This window comes from Archocentrus centrarchus, unplaced genomic scaffold (genome assembly GCF_007364275.1).
Source record: "Archocentrus centrarchus isolate MPI-CPG fArcCen1 unplaced genomic scaffold, fArcCen1 scaffold_57_ctg1, whole genome shotgun sequence".
Classification (NCBI taxonomy): Eukaryota; Metazoa; Chordata; class Actinopteri; order Cichliformes; family Cichlidae; genus Archocentrus; species Archocentrus centrarchus.
Window position 1 is genome coordinate 634004 of NW_022060278.1, and position 13810 is coordinate 647813.

Consider the following 13810-nt stretch of genomic DNA (forward strand, 5'->3'; position numbering starts at 1 on the left):
TGACAGTTTCAGGTACGTTAGTCTTTGATTCATGCTGAACTTTAACGTTTTACTGAAAGCATCTGTCTGAACAGGAAACAAGAAATATTTCTGCCTCCAACAATGATCCAGCTGTCTCCAGACAATCAATCAATCAATCAATCAATCAATCAATCAATCAATCAATCAATCAATCAATCAATCAATCAATCAATAAACTTTATTATCCAGAGGAGCAGTTTGTTTTGCAGCCAACAGCAAGAATGAATCAAACAATCAAACATACAACCAGGGACACAGAATCATCTAAAAGTTAACAGCAGTGGGAATAAATGAGAACTTCAATCTTTTTGTTCTGCACTGTGGCAGAGAGTACCTCCTTCCTGAACAAATACATATGCTGCTGAGCCTTTGCACAAATGGCATCTGTATTTGCATTAAATGACAGTTTGTTGTCCAGTATAGTGCCCAAATATTTGTATTTCTCCACTGCTTTTATTTCCTATCCATGAATATGAACAGCAGGTAAGGATTAAGTTTTCCGACTAAAGTCTGTGATCATTTCCTTTGTTTTTGATGCATTTATGTCCAGAAAGGAATTCCCACACCAAGTTACAAAGTCATCTACAACTGGGCCATGGTCAGGATCTGCATCATGGAGCAGAGAGATGATCACTGAGTCGTCTGTGTACTTAATTATATATCTGTTCTGTTGTGGCTTTGACAATCATTTGTGTAGAGAACAAATAAAAGTGCAGAGAGGACACGTCCCTGAGGGGAACCAGTGGAGGATAAAAGCAGATAAAATGCTGCTGACTCGCACTCTCTGTGGTCTATCTGTTAAAACATCCATGAGCCAAGAAACCAGACCAGAATCAAGATTATATGTAAGACGTCTCACTAAAATATGGGGCTGAATGCGATTAAAAGCAGATGAAAAATCTATAAAACGCAAATGGGAAAAATTACGTGCCCCATCCAGATGCTCCAGAACTTTGTGGAGCAAAGTGCACACAGCATCCTCCACACCCCTCCCTGTTCTATTGGTGAATTGGAGGGGGTCTAATTTTGTCTGAGTGGCACAAAAAATTTCTCACAAGTTTCTCAAATATTTTCATTAAAAAAGATGTTAAAGCAACAGGATGATAATCATTTAAGGATTTAGATGCTTTAACTTTAGGCACCAGTACAATAATAGAGTCCTTCCAGATATGAGGAACTTTATGAAACTAAAGAGACTTTGAGAAAAGAAATGAAAAAAATTCCAGCCAATTGCTCTGCACAGTTTTTAAGGAGACGTCCATTTATTGTATCTGGGCCTGGACTTTTCCACTCTTTTACCCCCTTAAATAATTTGAGCACTGATAATCTATCAATAATAATAACTGACTGTTTTGAGGAAACATCCCTGTACACAGCCAGTTCTTCATTAAAATTGTGAATGTTAAAACCATTGTAAAAAATTTTCAAATCATTTGCCAGCTCTAAATCAGACAGACCTCCAAAAGAAATGGGACACTGGGTTGCTCTCCCATAATAAACTTAACACCCTCCCAAGCAGGGCGTGAGCGTCCAGTATTCAGCAGTGACTGTACTTTATCTTTATATTTAATTTTGGCCAGCTTCAGTTCTTGTTTCACTTGCTTTTGCAACTCTCTGCTATGAAAAACATCACCACGGTTGAAAGCAATGTTCCTCTGATTAATGATACTTTTCCAAGCTTCGGATACTCACAGTTTGTTATTTGGAAAAAGGCAAATTTCCTTCTTTGGGATTATCAAGTCTTCACAAAAATTAATGTTTGCTGTGATGGTCTCTGTAATTTCAGGCAGATTAGGACAGCAGTTCTTCTCACTGTGCAAACAGAAAGGAGAGACACCGTGTTGTGGTGGTCTTAAAATATGATCAGTTTAAAGGGGAAAGTACACAGATGACAGTTTGATAAGTGAATGATAATCAGGGAAATTTATAGTGTAGTTTTGTAGACAGTAAATGTTTAACATGTGATCAACGCTATAAAAAGTGACAATCTAATGAACTTTTTCCTGTAACCTCAACAGCAGGTAAACCCAGAGCCACACTGACAGCACAAAGTTCAATCATACCAGCAGGGGGCAGCGTGACACTGAGCTGCTCTGTGGAGGGCTCTGCTGGCTGGAAGTTTGACTGGTTCAGACGTGATTCAGTCTCTTCTGAAGCTCAGCTCATGAGAGGAAATGAAGCAAACAGAGATATTAGAGTCTCACAAGGAGGTCTGTACCACTGCAGAGGAGGGAGAGGAGATCCAGCTTTCTTCTCTGAGGACAGTGATACAGTTATGATTAAGGAACAAGGTGAGTGTTAAGATTTGTTGTAAAATAAAACACACGTTGAAGACCAAACATTAAAGTAGCGCTTGTTAACTATGAAGGTTTTCCCTTTGTGCATGTTTTTATCCACTCTGTGTTTTACAGGCTGTAAAAATGTGTTTTTGTTAGTACATGTTGAGATTTTAGATATTTTAGACTTTTAAATAGTCTCACTCTTGAAGTTCATAAAGACTAAAGATTGGGACAAAATCTTTATTGAACAGATGGACCCCGTCCTGTCCTCACTGTGTCTCCATCATGGCTGAGTCCTGGAGCCTCAGTAACTCTGAACTGTGAGGTTGAACATCCGTCTGCAGGATGGAGCTTCTACTGGTATAAAGCTGTTCCTGATCTATCAGAGAAATCCTACAGTTATGAGCTGCTACCTGATGGCAGTGGGACTGCACAGGACTCCTACATCATTGATGGACAGACACACACAGCAGGATATGTGTGTAGAGCTGGAAGAAGAGACCCAGAGTATCACACTGATCACAGTGAACCAAAGTTTGTCTGGTCTGCAGGTCAGTGTGTCTGATAATAATCTCACTGTCAGTAATCAGGTCACATATCCTGGATGTCTTATTACAGATCACATGACATTTACAGAGTGAAGATTTCTGTGTGCAGAGCTGCTGTACACCTCTGTATTCTGCACACTGTGGACAAACTATACAAAAGCAAGTTTACAGAAACTTCAAGCAGCTTCTAATGAAGCCATGAGATTATTACTGAGGAGACCCAGATAGTTCAGTGCAGTGAAATGTTTGCAGCTGCAGGAGTCACTGCATTTAAAGCTGTATTAACAAATCTCATGTATGAATTTATTTACAATTATTTTGGGTTTAACAAGTATGAGATTTAATACCAATACTGAGGAGACATCAGTGCAGCTGTCTCTCTGTAGGAAAATTATCTCTCTGTTTTTTTCCCTTTAAATTCTGGACTGTTGAGTCTGTAATGTGTAAAGACTGATTGAGTTTTCAAGTTAAAAATGATCGTTTGACAAAATTAACACTGATTGAAATATGAACAGAAAAAGCTTCAAACCAATGAACATTTTCACTGTGATAGTTTAATCCTAACATCTGTGAGCTTTGTATCCTCCCTGCATGTTTCCAGATGTTCATTCAGCAGCGTCTCTCACAGTGAGTCCTGACAGAGTGCAACACTTCACCTCTGACTCTGTCTCACTGACCTGTGAGGGAAACTCTGCTGAGTGGAGAGTGAAGAAGTTCACTGAGGACGGCCGACTGACCTCTGACTGTAGGACAATGACTGGATCCACATGTAACATCAACACATCACAGTCAGATACTGCAGTGTACTGGTGTGAGTCTGGATCAGGAGAGTTCAGCAGTGCAGTCAACATCACTGTACAGGGTATGTTATTATACATTTTCTTCTTGTATTTCATTGATTTAGAAACATGAGCTTTGCTGTGTGTGAAGTGGCAAAACAAACACAAATGACAATTAGTTTAATTTTATGCGTCTCACCAAAGCAGCATAATATTCTTGGTTGTTTGTCTCATTTCACTTGACATTTATAAAGCAGTTTATAAAAGTTTCTTTGGCAATAAACTGCTAAGAAGCTCAAGATGTGTCATCAGAGTGTATCATGTAAAAAGGTGCAGTTGTATCAAAGGTTCTGCTGTATGTGAGTTCTCCTCAGTGCAGAGCCAATCAGGGAGTTCAGAGCAGCAAACTTTCTTTATTTTACCTGCACTGTGCACAGCTCCATGAACTACTCTGCCCCACCTCTCCTCCTGCAGCTGTGCTCAAACCACACCTCACTGCTACAGTAGCCACATATAAAAATGAATATAATTATCTAATTTAGTCCCATAGTGCATCCTGGTGTCAGGTGTTCACCAGGTAAGTGACACACATGCACACCTGACCACCCGCCACCTTCTTCCATCGCTCTGTGGTCAGCATGGTCACTCTGACTGGTTTGCAGCTTTGCAGTCCCAAACACAGCAAACTGTGTATTCTGACTCCTTTCTATCAGAACCAGCATGAACTTATTCAGCATCAGATCACACGGGCCAGCCTTCACTCCCCACATGCATCAATGACCCTGTTGGTTCATCACTTTTGACAGATACTGCAGATCAGGAACAGCTGACAAGACCTGCAGTTTCAGAGATGCTCTGACCCATTTTCAGTTGCTGCCTAATACGTCCCACCCACTAACAGATGAAGAGATAATCAGTGTTATTAACTTCACCTGTCAGTGGTCATAATATTAAATCCACTTTTTCTGTAAAGCTCTACCTAAACATGTCACCTGTGGCTGCAACTCATCATCATGAATGAATGAATGAAGTTTTATTGCCATGTGGGTGAACAAGTTCACACATTGGAAATTGCAGTTACAGAACACCATCCAAATACACAAACACAACACACATAGGGGGATATGTGTCCTCGGGTCATGCAGCCGTTTACTTGCAGCGCTACCTTTGGCAGGAGGAGAAAACAACACATCATGGGGAAGTTAGGTTAAAAAAAAGTCATCTGGTACAGAGCTCAAAAAGAGCACTATACCAGGGTCCAAAAAAAACCACCTTAGCAAAGCATTTGCACATGTAAAGCAAGGACAGCGGCGGTAGGTGAGGTCAGGTCAGGAGGGGATGCAGACGGAGACGAGAGGTGGGGGCATTGTGGAGCCAGATGCCAGGATCCAGCCAAAACAGTTCGCTGATAGTGGTGGAATTTCATCAGCGGCCGTGATACACCAGACCCAGCTTCACAAATCACAACGCAGAGTGGGGGAGAGAGCAGCCGCACACAGAGCCCTGGAGAGAGATATGGTTGCCAACCCAAGGCCGGCAGGGGAGCCGAATTCCTGATAACAAATGTTGTTTTGGAACAGGCTGCTTGTTTTTCCAACAGCCTTCAGTCTTACTGGGAAACCATTCAAAAATCCAATATTCCAAATTCGCTGATTGCCGTCCTCACTGTGCAGAACCGAACTATATCTCCTGATCTAACCCCTCTCGCCTGCGAGCTCGCTAATCTTGCGGCTCAGGTCCACCAGGCTTTGAGTCTGAGTTTGTACGGCTCTGCTCAGCCCGTCCACCTGGGTCGGCAGCCTCTGCAGATGTCGAACCGCCGTCCAGATTTTCTTAATTTGCCAGTAAAGCAGGTATCCACCGAGCCCAAACAGAGAAGATACCGCTACCAAAAAGCCGAATATGTAGGCGTCTTCCACGTCTTCCACTCCAAGGGCCGAGAAGCACACAGGTCTCCACGAGCTCCAAGAGTCGATGACGTATCCAACCGGGTCTGTTCCACTCGGACACGCAGGCTCCCCTTTCCCAGATCTCATAGTGGAAAAAATTCGATCAATGATGGAGAATGCCCAGTTTGCCAGATCCATGGTTCAATCTTGTTCTTATGCGGACAGTGTGTAAAAGACGCTCTCACAGCAAGCAGCAAGCGGAGAGATGGGGAGGGCAGGGAGAGAGAGATAGTGCGACCGTCTCCGACAAGAGCAGAATCATCATCATCATCATCATCATCATTATCATCATCATCATCATCATCATCATCATCATCATCATCATTCCACCATCACATTTTCCAAAGAGAACTCAGACATTTTTCCTTATTGTTATGAGTTTTTGGTTTAGGGAAGTTTTTTGTGATCTGAACTGTGCAGCACATTTACTGAGGAGGCTGTATAGCACTACTGTGACTGAATGAATGGAGCATTTGTTGTGCTTCATTCCTGTTGCAGCAACAATAACCCAGACCTTAAGAGGAGAAGGTTTCATGTCACAATTCAAAACAAGTACTATAGAGATGATTTGATAAAAATAAGACACATACAGAAGTTTTTAAACATTCAAGATCAGATATAGATCTTCATGATGAAAAGCATTTGTTCAATCTGTTCTTATTATTGTGTGTCAGCTTTTTCTAAAAGTCTGCACCAGCTGATCTGACTGAAACAATTGTGTTTGATTGTGTCACAGATGATCCTGATGCTCCTATCCTGGTGAGTCCTGTTCATCCTGTGACTGAAGGAGCTTCTGTTAGTCTGAGCTGCAGTTTGAGGACACAAAAAATACTTTCCAATGTGTTTTTCTATCACAATGACAAACTTATTCAAAATGATACCCGAGAGGAGCTGAAGATCTCTGCAGTGTCAAAGTCTGATGAAGGTTTCTACAAGTGTGAATACTCAGGAAGAGAGTCACCACAGAGCTGGATGTTAGTTTAAGGTGAGCAGGATCAAAGCATTTGATGAATATTTGTAAATATTTTGATGACTGAGAAGAAAATATCCAATATAATTACAGTTTATTAATAATTGTGTGTTGTTACAGTAACTGTGTCAGCAGCTGACAGCTCTTCATGGCTGATTGTTGGACTGGTTTGTGGAGTCTCTCTCCTCATTATTCTCCTGCTCTTGTTGTATCGCTGCAGACAGTCCAAGTGTGATAGCCTTCTTTTGATGCTGGATCAGATATTTTATTTACTACACACACTTTAATTATTCAGACATAAACATCATTCTGATCTCATTGTGTAATAACATGTGTCTCTTTCACAGATTCATGCTTCACCAGGTTGGTATAAAACTTTTTATTATTATTATTTTAAACCTGCATCAGTTACTTTGAATTTATTGTGTTTCTTTCATGTTTCAGGTCGATCCAGTCTGAGAGTCACAGTTCGAGCTCCACCACAAATCATGGAGTCAACCAGGATGAAACTCATGAATACGACTCTCTTCATCCTGGTCAGCACTTAAACGATCATTATCATTATTAATATTGACTCTTCATTCAGTCTGCATTAACTCTGATTTTTCTCAGGTTCAGTTTGTGTTCAGCAGATTTTCAAAGAATATTTATCAAAAACCAGCTGAACAAATGTCCAAATAAACAGCTGACTGCATAAAAGATCAGAAATAATCAGGATTTTACAGACCTGATTGTGTAAAAGGATACACAAATGTTGTTTCATATCATAACACAAACACTGACACCATTATGGCTTCATGGTGTGAAAGTGTCTCACAGTCCTGATTTTGACTCACAGTTCAAATGAAACTCTGAAGTGTTTGTGTTTGTGCACTTGTCTATTTGTTGTAATGTCAATAAAATGATCGCTCTGACTCTGGTTTGCTGACCTTTATGAATCAATCACACATGTGGGAGACACTGAAAATGGTGAAGTGCAGTATTTATACTTTGAACAGCACAACAGTTAGAGATGAAACACATGTTTGATTTAATGAGACTGACTGCAGGTGATCTGTTTACAATCCTGTAACTACAAATGTTACATTTCAGGTGCAGATGAACCCCAGAGTGTCACATACTCTCTGATTGAACTGAAAAACCTTGGAAAGAAGAGTGAGTGTGCAAAACACATGCAACACAGAAAATAATAGAAATGTTTTCCAATGCTTAGAAATGTATTAATAATTGAGTTTTGATCTGATGATCTTAACAGGGAAGCATCATAAACCAGAGGAGAGTGCTGTTTATGCTGAGGTGAAGGTGGAAGCTGCAGGTACGTCACAACAGCCTCATTCACTGTTTGTACTTGAATGTGTCATCATCATACTGCAGGTAATTATAGGTCAACATGGAGTTTAGTTACTTACCAAGCTTAGCTACTGAATCACAGAAACCACAGATTTGACCCAGACTACAATCACAAAGACACATAAGCTGAGGCGTCAGTGTAACAACTGATTGTCATTTTCATTCCTTTCACTGTGTTGTTGTTGTAAAAAGTTTGAATCCACCTCTAAGTCCAGAAGCATCAACAGCTTTGTGTCATAAACCTGCTGAACAAATGTGTCCTGAGGTCTGATCTTCTCTTTCAGAGGACAGGCTGATGTATGCTGAGGTCAACAAAAACAAAAAAAAACAAGAAGAAAACAGGTGAGTAAAGTCTGCATCACCTCCACTGAATATGTTTATTTAGTAGTTTCTATTCATGTATTCATAATTCATCTATTGCAGTGTAGTATCATCACAGAAAGTTTGGGGTGGGGGGGGGGGGGTGCTCTGCTGAGTGTCCTTTGAGCTGCATTAGTGGAGACATCAGTCGTCCTCCTCCTGGATAATTATATTAGTGTTTATGATCTTACAGTCAGTTGTTTTCAATGATCTTTTCATTCACAGGAACTTCGAGTCCTGCAGCTGATGCAGACGTTTATTCTGAAGTCCAATCAGGAAGCTCTCTCTGTAATTATGCTGCCATGCAGGCTGATTTATTCTTCACGTTATTAAACGGCTTCAGCCCAGAATATCTTTACATGCTGGAAATCACTTTGTCTGTTTGTGGTTGTCTTACAGGTCAGTGAGGAGAGCTGCAGCAGCAAAGCCAAAAGAAGCATTTGATGAAGCCGCCTCCTCTGCTCCCACAAGGCTAGTTTTTTTCTACAGTTATCTAATATTATCTTCTAATATCATATAGACTTACTGCATTTGATCATAAACACATGGAGGCGTATTCCTATTTAATATCCATGCTCTCTATATTCATTTAATTTCTTTTATCCTGCTCCAACAGCAGTGAGAAAGTTTGAAATATCTGATGTTTAACAGCTGATAGCACGACTTAAAGTCAGTGTTTTCAGGAGGAAGTACAGTGTACACCAACATGCAGTTTTTCTGTGTTTGTCTAAATATCTAAGATTATGATCAGCACTGTGTAGATTGAATGCATTTCATGTGTTTTTGGACCATTTTGTGCATCTATAGTTGGAAGGTAGAAAGTTTCATCTTCTGAGATTTGAACATTTTGTTTATGGTTGATTTTGGTTACTGTAGATTTTAAACAAACTAACGTCACAACCACTGAAACAGGTTAACAGTGCAAATCTAGAATAAACTGATGTTCATGCAGCAGGTTGTCTTTGAGTTTCATTACCTTTACCATGACAGCAGTCTGTGTGTGTGACAAAGAGGGACTGTGAACAGAGAGCAGCTGTTTGTGTGCTGAGGTCTCAGAATGCAGTCAGAACACTGCAGCAGAGAACTTGTACATGTGGTATATCTCATATGAAAGACTGCATGGAGACACAAGATCACAGAGGACACACAACAGCATGACACACAAGTAGCAGTCGTACAGTTTCCCTCACACTCGTTTCTTTGGCTCATTAATTGATTTACAAATATGGCACAACATCAGGGCCTCTTACTATGAAACAAGTTTAATATATCCAGATATCTTTCTGTTATCTGGATTCATCCTCACGATAAATAGGATAAACATGAAGCTGGTTATCAACTGGTTACATTAACTAAAGATTTCCCTGCTTGTTGGCAGCAACCAATCCAAAGGGGCCTTTCGGGGTCACATGACTTTCTTCCACAGAAAAGGATCCCTGTGAGTGCCGCCGACTCCTGAGACTTTATCAAATGTTTACCAAATAAAAATCTAAAGAACATAAAAAATATTAAAGTAAAATGTAGCAAAAGAACGTGAATAATAGCAGAGCAAATCATTCATCTGGTGATTTAGAGCACATATGAAATGTGAAATAAACATTTTAATTCCAGTTTATTGCTGAGTGCACTCACATTAGGGGGGGGCTCTCACTGGGAGTCAGGTGTAATTAACCAACTAACCATCGGCCCCCCCTGCTGGGTGCAGAGTGGTCACTCCTCCTTTATCCATCTATTTTCTTATCAGGGTCTCAGGGGGTCTGGAGCCTATCCCAGCTGTTACGAGGCAGAGAGGCAGGACACACCCTGTACAGGTCACCACTGTCGCAGGGCTAACACAGAGACAGACAACCATCCACACCTATGGGTAATTTAGATCACCAACCTAACCCCACTGTGGGAGGAAACCCGAGGACCTGGAGAAAACTCACACAAACACAGGAGAACATGCTAACTCCACACAGAAAGCCTCTGGCTAAGGTGGATTCAAACCCAGGACCTTCTTGCAGTGCTAACCGTGATCCCCCTCCAGATCAGTATTTCTTGGTTTAATGCAGTACCCTCTTTTATATTTGGTGCTGGCAACCAAACCGACCAGAAACCTCAGCCACCTCCACCTTTCTCCCATAGCCCACCACACCCAACAGCAACATGCAGACTCCAGCTGATATATAAAATAGTGTGTACATAAATACACAGTGAATGCTTTCACAGTGCAGTCCATCATTTATGTCTGTATTCAGTGTTCCCTCTTTGTACATAATCAGCTATATTGTGGATGTTTGGATAGATTTTCAGATCAAATATATTTTATTAAGCAGCCTGAAGGCAGAATTTTACTGACTGTATATGAAATAAATTGATTTCAGTGCTCATCACAAAACAGAGTCACAGTTCTCACAGGATGGAGGCCCTGAACCCTAAACAATCACTCACACAATTAACATTCAGTATTCATTAATGTTCAGGTTTGTTGCTGCTCTGAGAACACTCAAACACACTCATACATGGAAAACCTGAAATAGCAGCAACACAACAGGCATCAGTCACAGCAGCTATGAGATCAGCTGGTCAGAAACAGGATGCAAACTCAGAGATGGTGGAGGTGGGCTGAAAGGTGATTTGCAGATGCACAGCAGCTGCAGGAAGGCTAAAGCAGCTAAAATAGGTCACACGAGTTTGTGTTTAGATATGTGCACTAGTAGAGTCCCAGCTCTGACATCAGAGGATGTGAGCTGGCATTTTGTGTGTCTGTGTTTCACACGGTGGTTCACGGTTGCTCTTTTTTTACCTTAACACTTTTTTTGACAGTGTGGTCATCGTGTGTCAGAATACACAGCGTTTATTCAAACTCAACAACAGCCTCAGGTGAAGGTTTGATAACTTCAGAGCTGCTGAGCAGATCATTTCTGACCTGTTTGTCTCTTTGAATAAACCTCTGCAGGTGGAAACTGTACACTGTACACTTCCTGATAGATGTAACAAACTGAAAACACTTCTTAAACAAAAAAATCCAATAAATTCAAACCTGCAAAGAATGCAGTGATAAATTTTCATCTAGAAGGAATAATAACTTTGTGACAGGAATGCCTTTGGTTGGTCTGGAACGCTCTGACACTGGGAATGTTTGTCACAAACCCCTTTATTGAGCTTTCATTTCATGCTTCAGATTGACTGTTGTTTTCTTGCCAGGCTTCCACCTCCACTCAGCTCACTCTCCGTTCCTCGTCTTCCACCTGCCAGCTACTGTGTAAAAAGACAGCACATGTAATCAATCTCCTGCCGGGCAGCTGTGCTGTGCTCCCCCCAACACCCCTCTCAGAGCTCACTGCCCCACTTCTCCCCTGCAGCCATTTCATCTATTGTGAATAAATTACATTTTATTAACAGCTACTCTGGTCTCTGAACTCCTTTTGCTGCCATCCCTCTTTTTAGCTGCTCTCCACCCTTTTGAAAAGTTCCTCTCTCTCTCTGTTACACCTACAAGTGTCTAACAGGCTGTTGTTGGTTACTCTCTATTCTGTCACAGTTTATTTTAATAGCTGACAGACTTCATGGTTTCTGTCTGGACCACTAAGAAAAGAGGAAATGCAGCCTGTGGTTTCAGCCAAAAATCTTGTCTTGTTTTATGTCTTCAGCACACAGCCAGAGTTAATAAGCAGCACACACAAAGAGCACAGTGAGAATTTCACTTTGCTCTCTGTTGCATTTTATAAACAAGAAACATAAACCAAAAATTGATTTATTATTGATATTGCCACTCTAAATGTTTGCAGTGCATTTCCTCCTGAAGATTTTCAGTCCTCCAGATTGATTGAATGTTCCTCAAGACTTGACTGAGGTGTTTAGTAAAGGTCTGGGCTCTCTCCCTCCCTCCCTCCCCACCACCTCTGTGACTGTGTCATAGATTTACTTCCACACTTCCCACCAGTCGACTATTTCCTGTCCTGAAAGAGAAGCAGCGGAAACATATTTTTCAGATTCACTACCCACCCAGTTGGTGCCAACTTCTTCTTGGAAAAAGAGAAAGCACTGCATCCCTGTATCGATTATAGAGTTTGAACAAGATCACCATAAAAACTAATATCCATTGTCTCAGGTTAACTTTTGAACCATCAAAAGAAACCGCCATCTTTTTTGAAACTGGATCTTTGCAGTGCCATCACCTGGTCCTCCTATGGAGGGAGATGAGTCGGGCCTTCAACCCTCCACTTGGCCTCTTTGAATACCTGTTAATGTCTTTGGTCTGACTAATGTGACAGCAGTTTTCCAGACTTTGGAGATTGATCTCTGTTCTCTGTGATTGGCTTCTCTTTGGTACCTGGATGATATTCTGATGTTTTTTCTTCAACCTAGAGGAACATCGACAGCATGTAAAACACATTTTGTAACATCTTCTGGACTTCAGCACCATCTAAAGATGAAAAGAAGCTCGATGAATATTGGGAGCACACTGATAAACACAGTCATAAGTTTGATCACATGGGTCCAGAACAGGAGTATCACTGAGTGCAGAGTGGAGGTATGAATGTTATGGCAGAAAGCTGAGAACAAAAGTGCTGAAACAATGATATTAATAGATGCACCATGAATGTCTGTGGATGCACCAAACCCAAACTGATGACTCTCAGTCTCTAGAGGCCTGCAGGAGAGGAACCCTGCAGCATGATCCTGATCCACAGGACACTTTAAAAATGACCTGAAGTTTCTAAAGAAAAAAGAGGAAACAATTATGATCCACAAAATATGTCACCTGACTTGAAACACCACAAGTCCTTTACATATCATAGAGAAAAGTAGAACACAACACAAGAAAGAAGCTTATAAATTTGCAGTGGACAGGAAATATAAACACGTCACCAACTGCTGCAGTCAAAGCTACAGGAGCTGTTTGAGGTTTTAAAGGAAGGAAGCACAGAGAGGCTGCAGCCAGAAGAAGAAGAAGTCTGAGAGAAACTCTGATCTTATCTTTATTAAATGCAGCTTCTGTTTAATTCTGCATTTATTATTTATGTGAAGTAAAACAGTCTGAGATAGCAGAGAGCAGCAGGGCTGGATGTGAGGATGCTGCACTCTTTGCTCTGAGTGACGGGTTATTGTGTGAGTACATTTCTGACATTGTTTGAATGGCACTGATGAACATAAATGTTTCTCATTTGAGTGAATTACAGGTTTAACCTGCTTATCTGAGAGTTTAAAAGAGCATATTTATATTTTTATTGTTGTTAAAGCCAAATGTTTGTTTCAAACTGCCAAATTATAGTTTATATGCACAGAAACATTTTATGAGCAGTTTTGATTTTGTGTCAGTTTGATGATTCCTGATGTTTTCATCTTTACTTTAGTGCTCAGTGCACTCTGCTGTGCTGAGAGTGCGATCACACAAACATGTTACAGTCACCACTGAACAAGTTGTTGCCTTTATACAGATGTTTCTTTCTTTGTGTATTTAAGGAAAAGACACTGATGTAGAGACTAGACCAGATACAGTATATTATCTACTTTAATTAGGGTATTGATATTCTGGTTGATAAGTAACAGTAGTTGTTGCTAGCGG

General features: G+C 40.8%; 1 pseudogene; it reads left to right on the top strand.

The window, feature by feature from the left end:
* Positions 1 to 13810, top strand: part of LOC115777559 (obscurin-like) — a 698358-nt pseudogene that overhangs the window by 265289 nt on the left and 419259 nt on the right.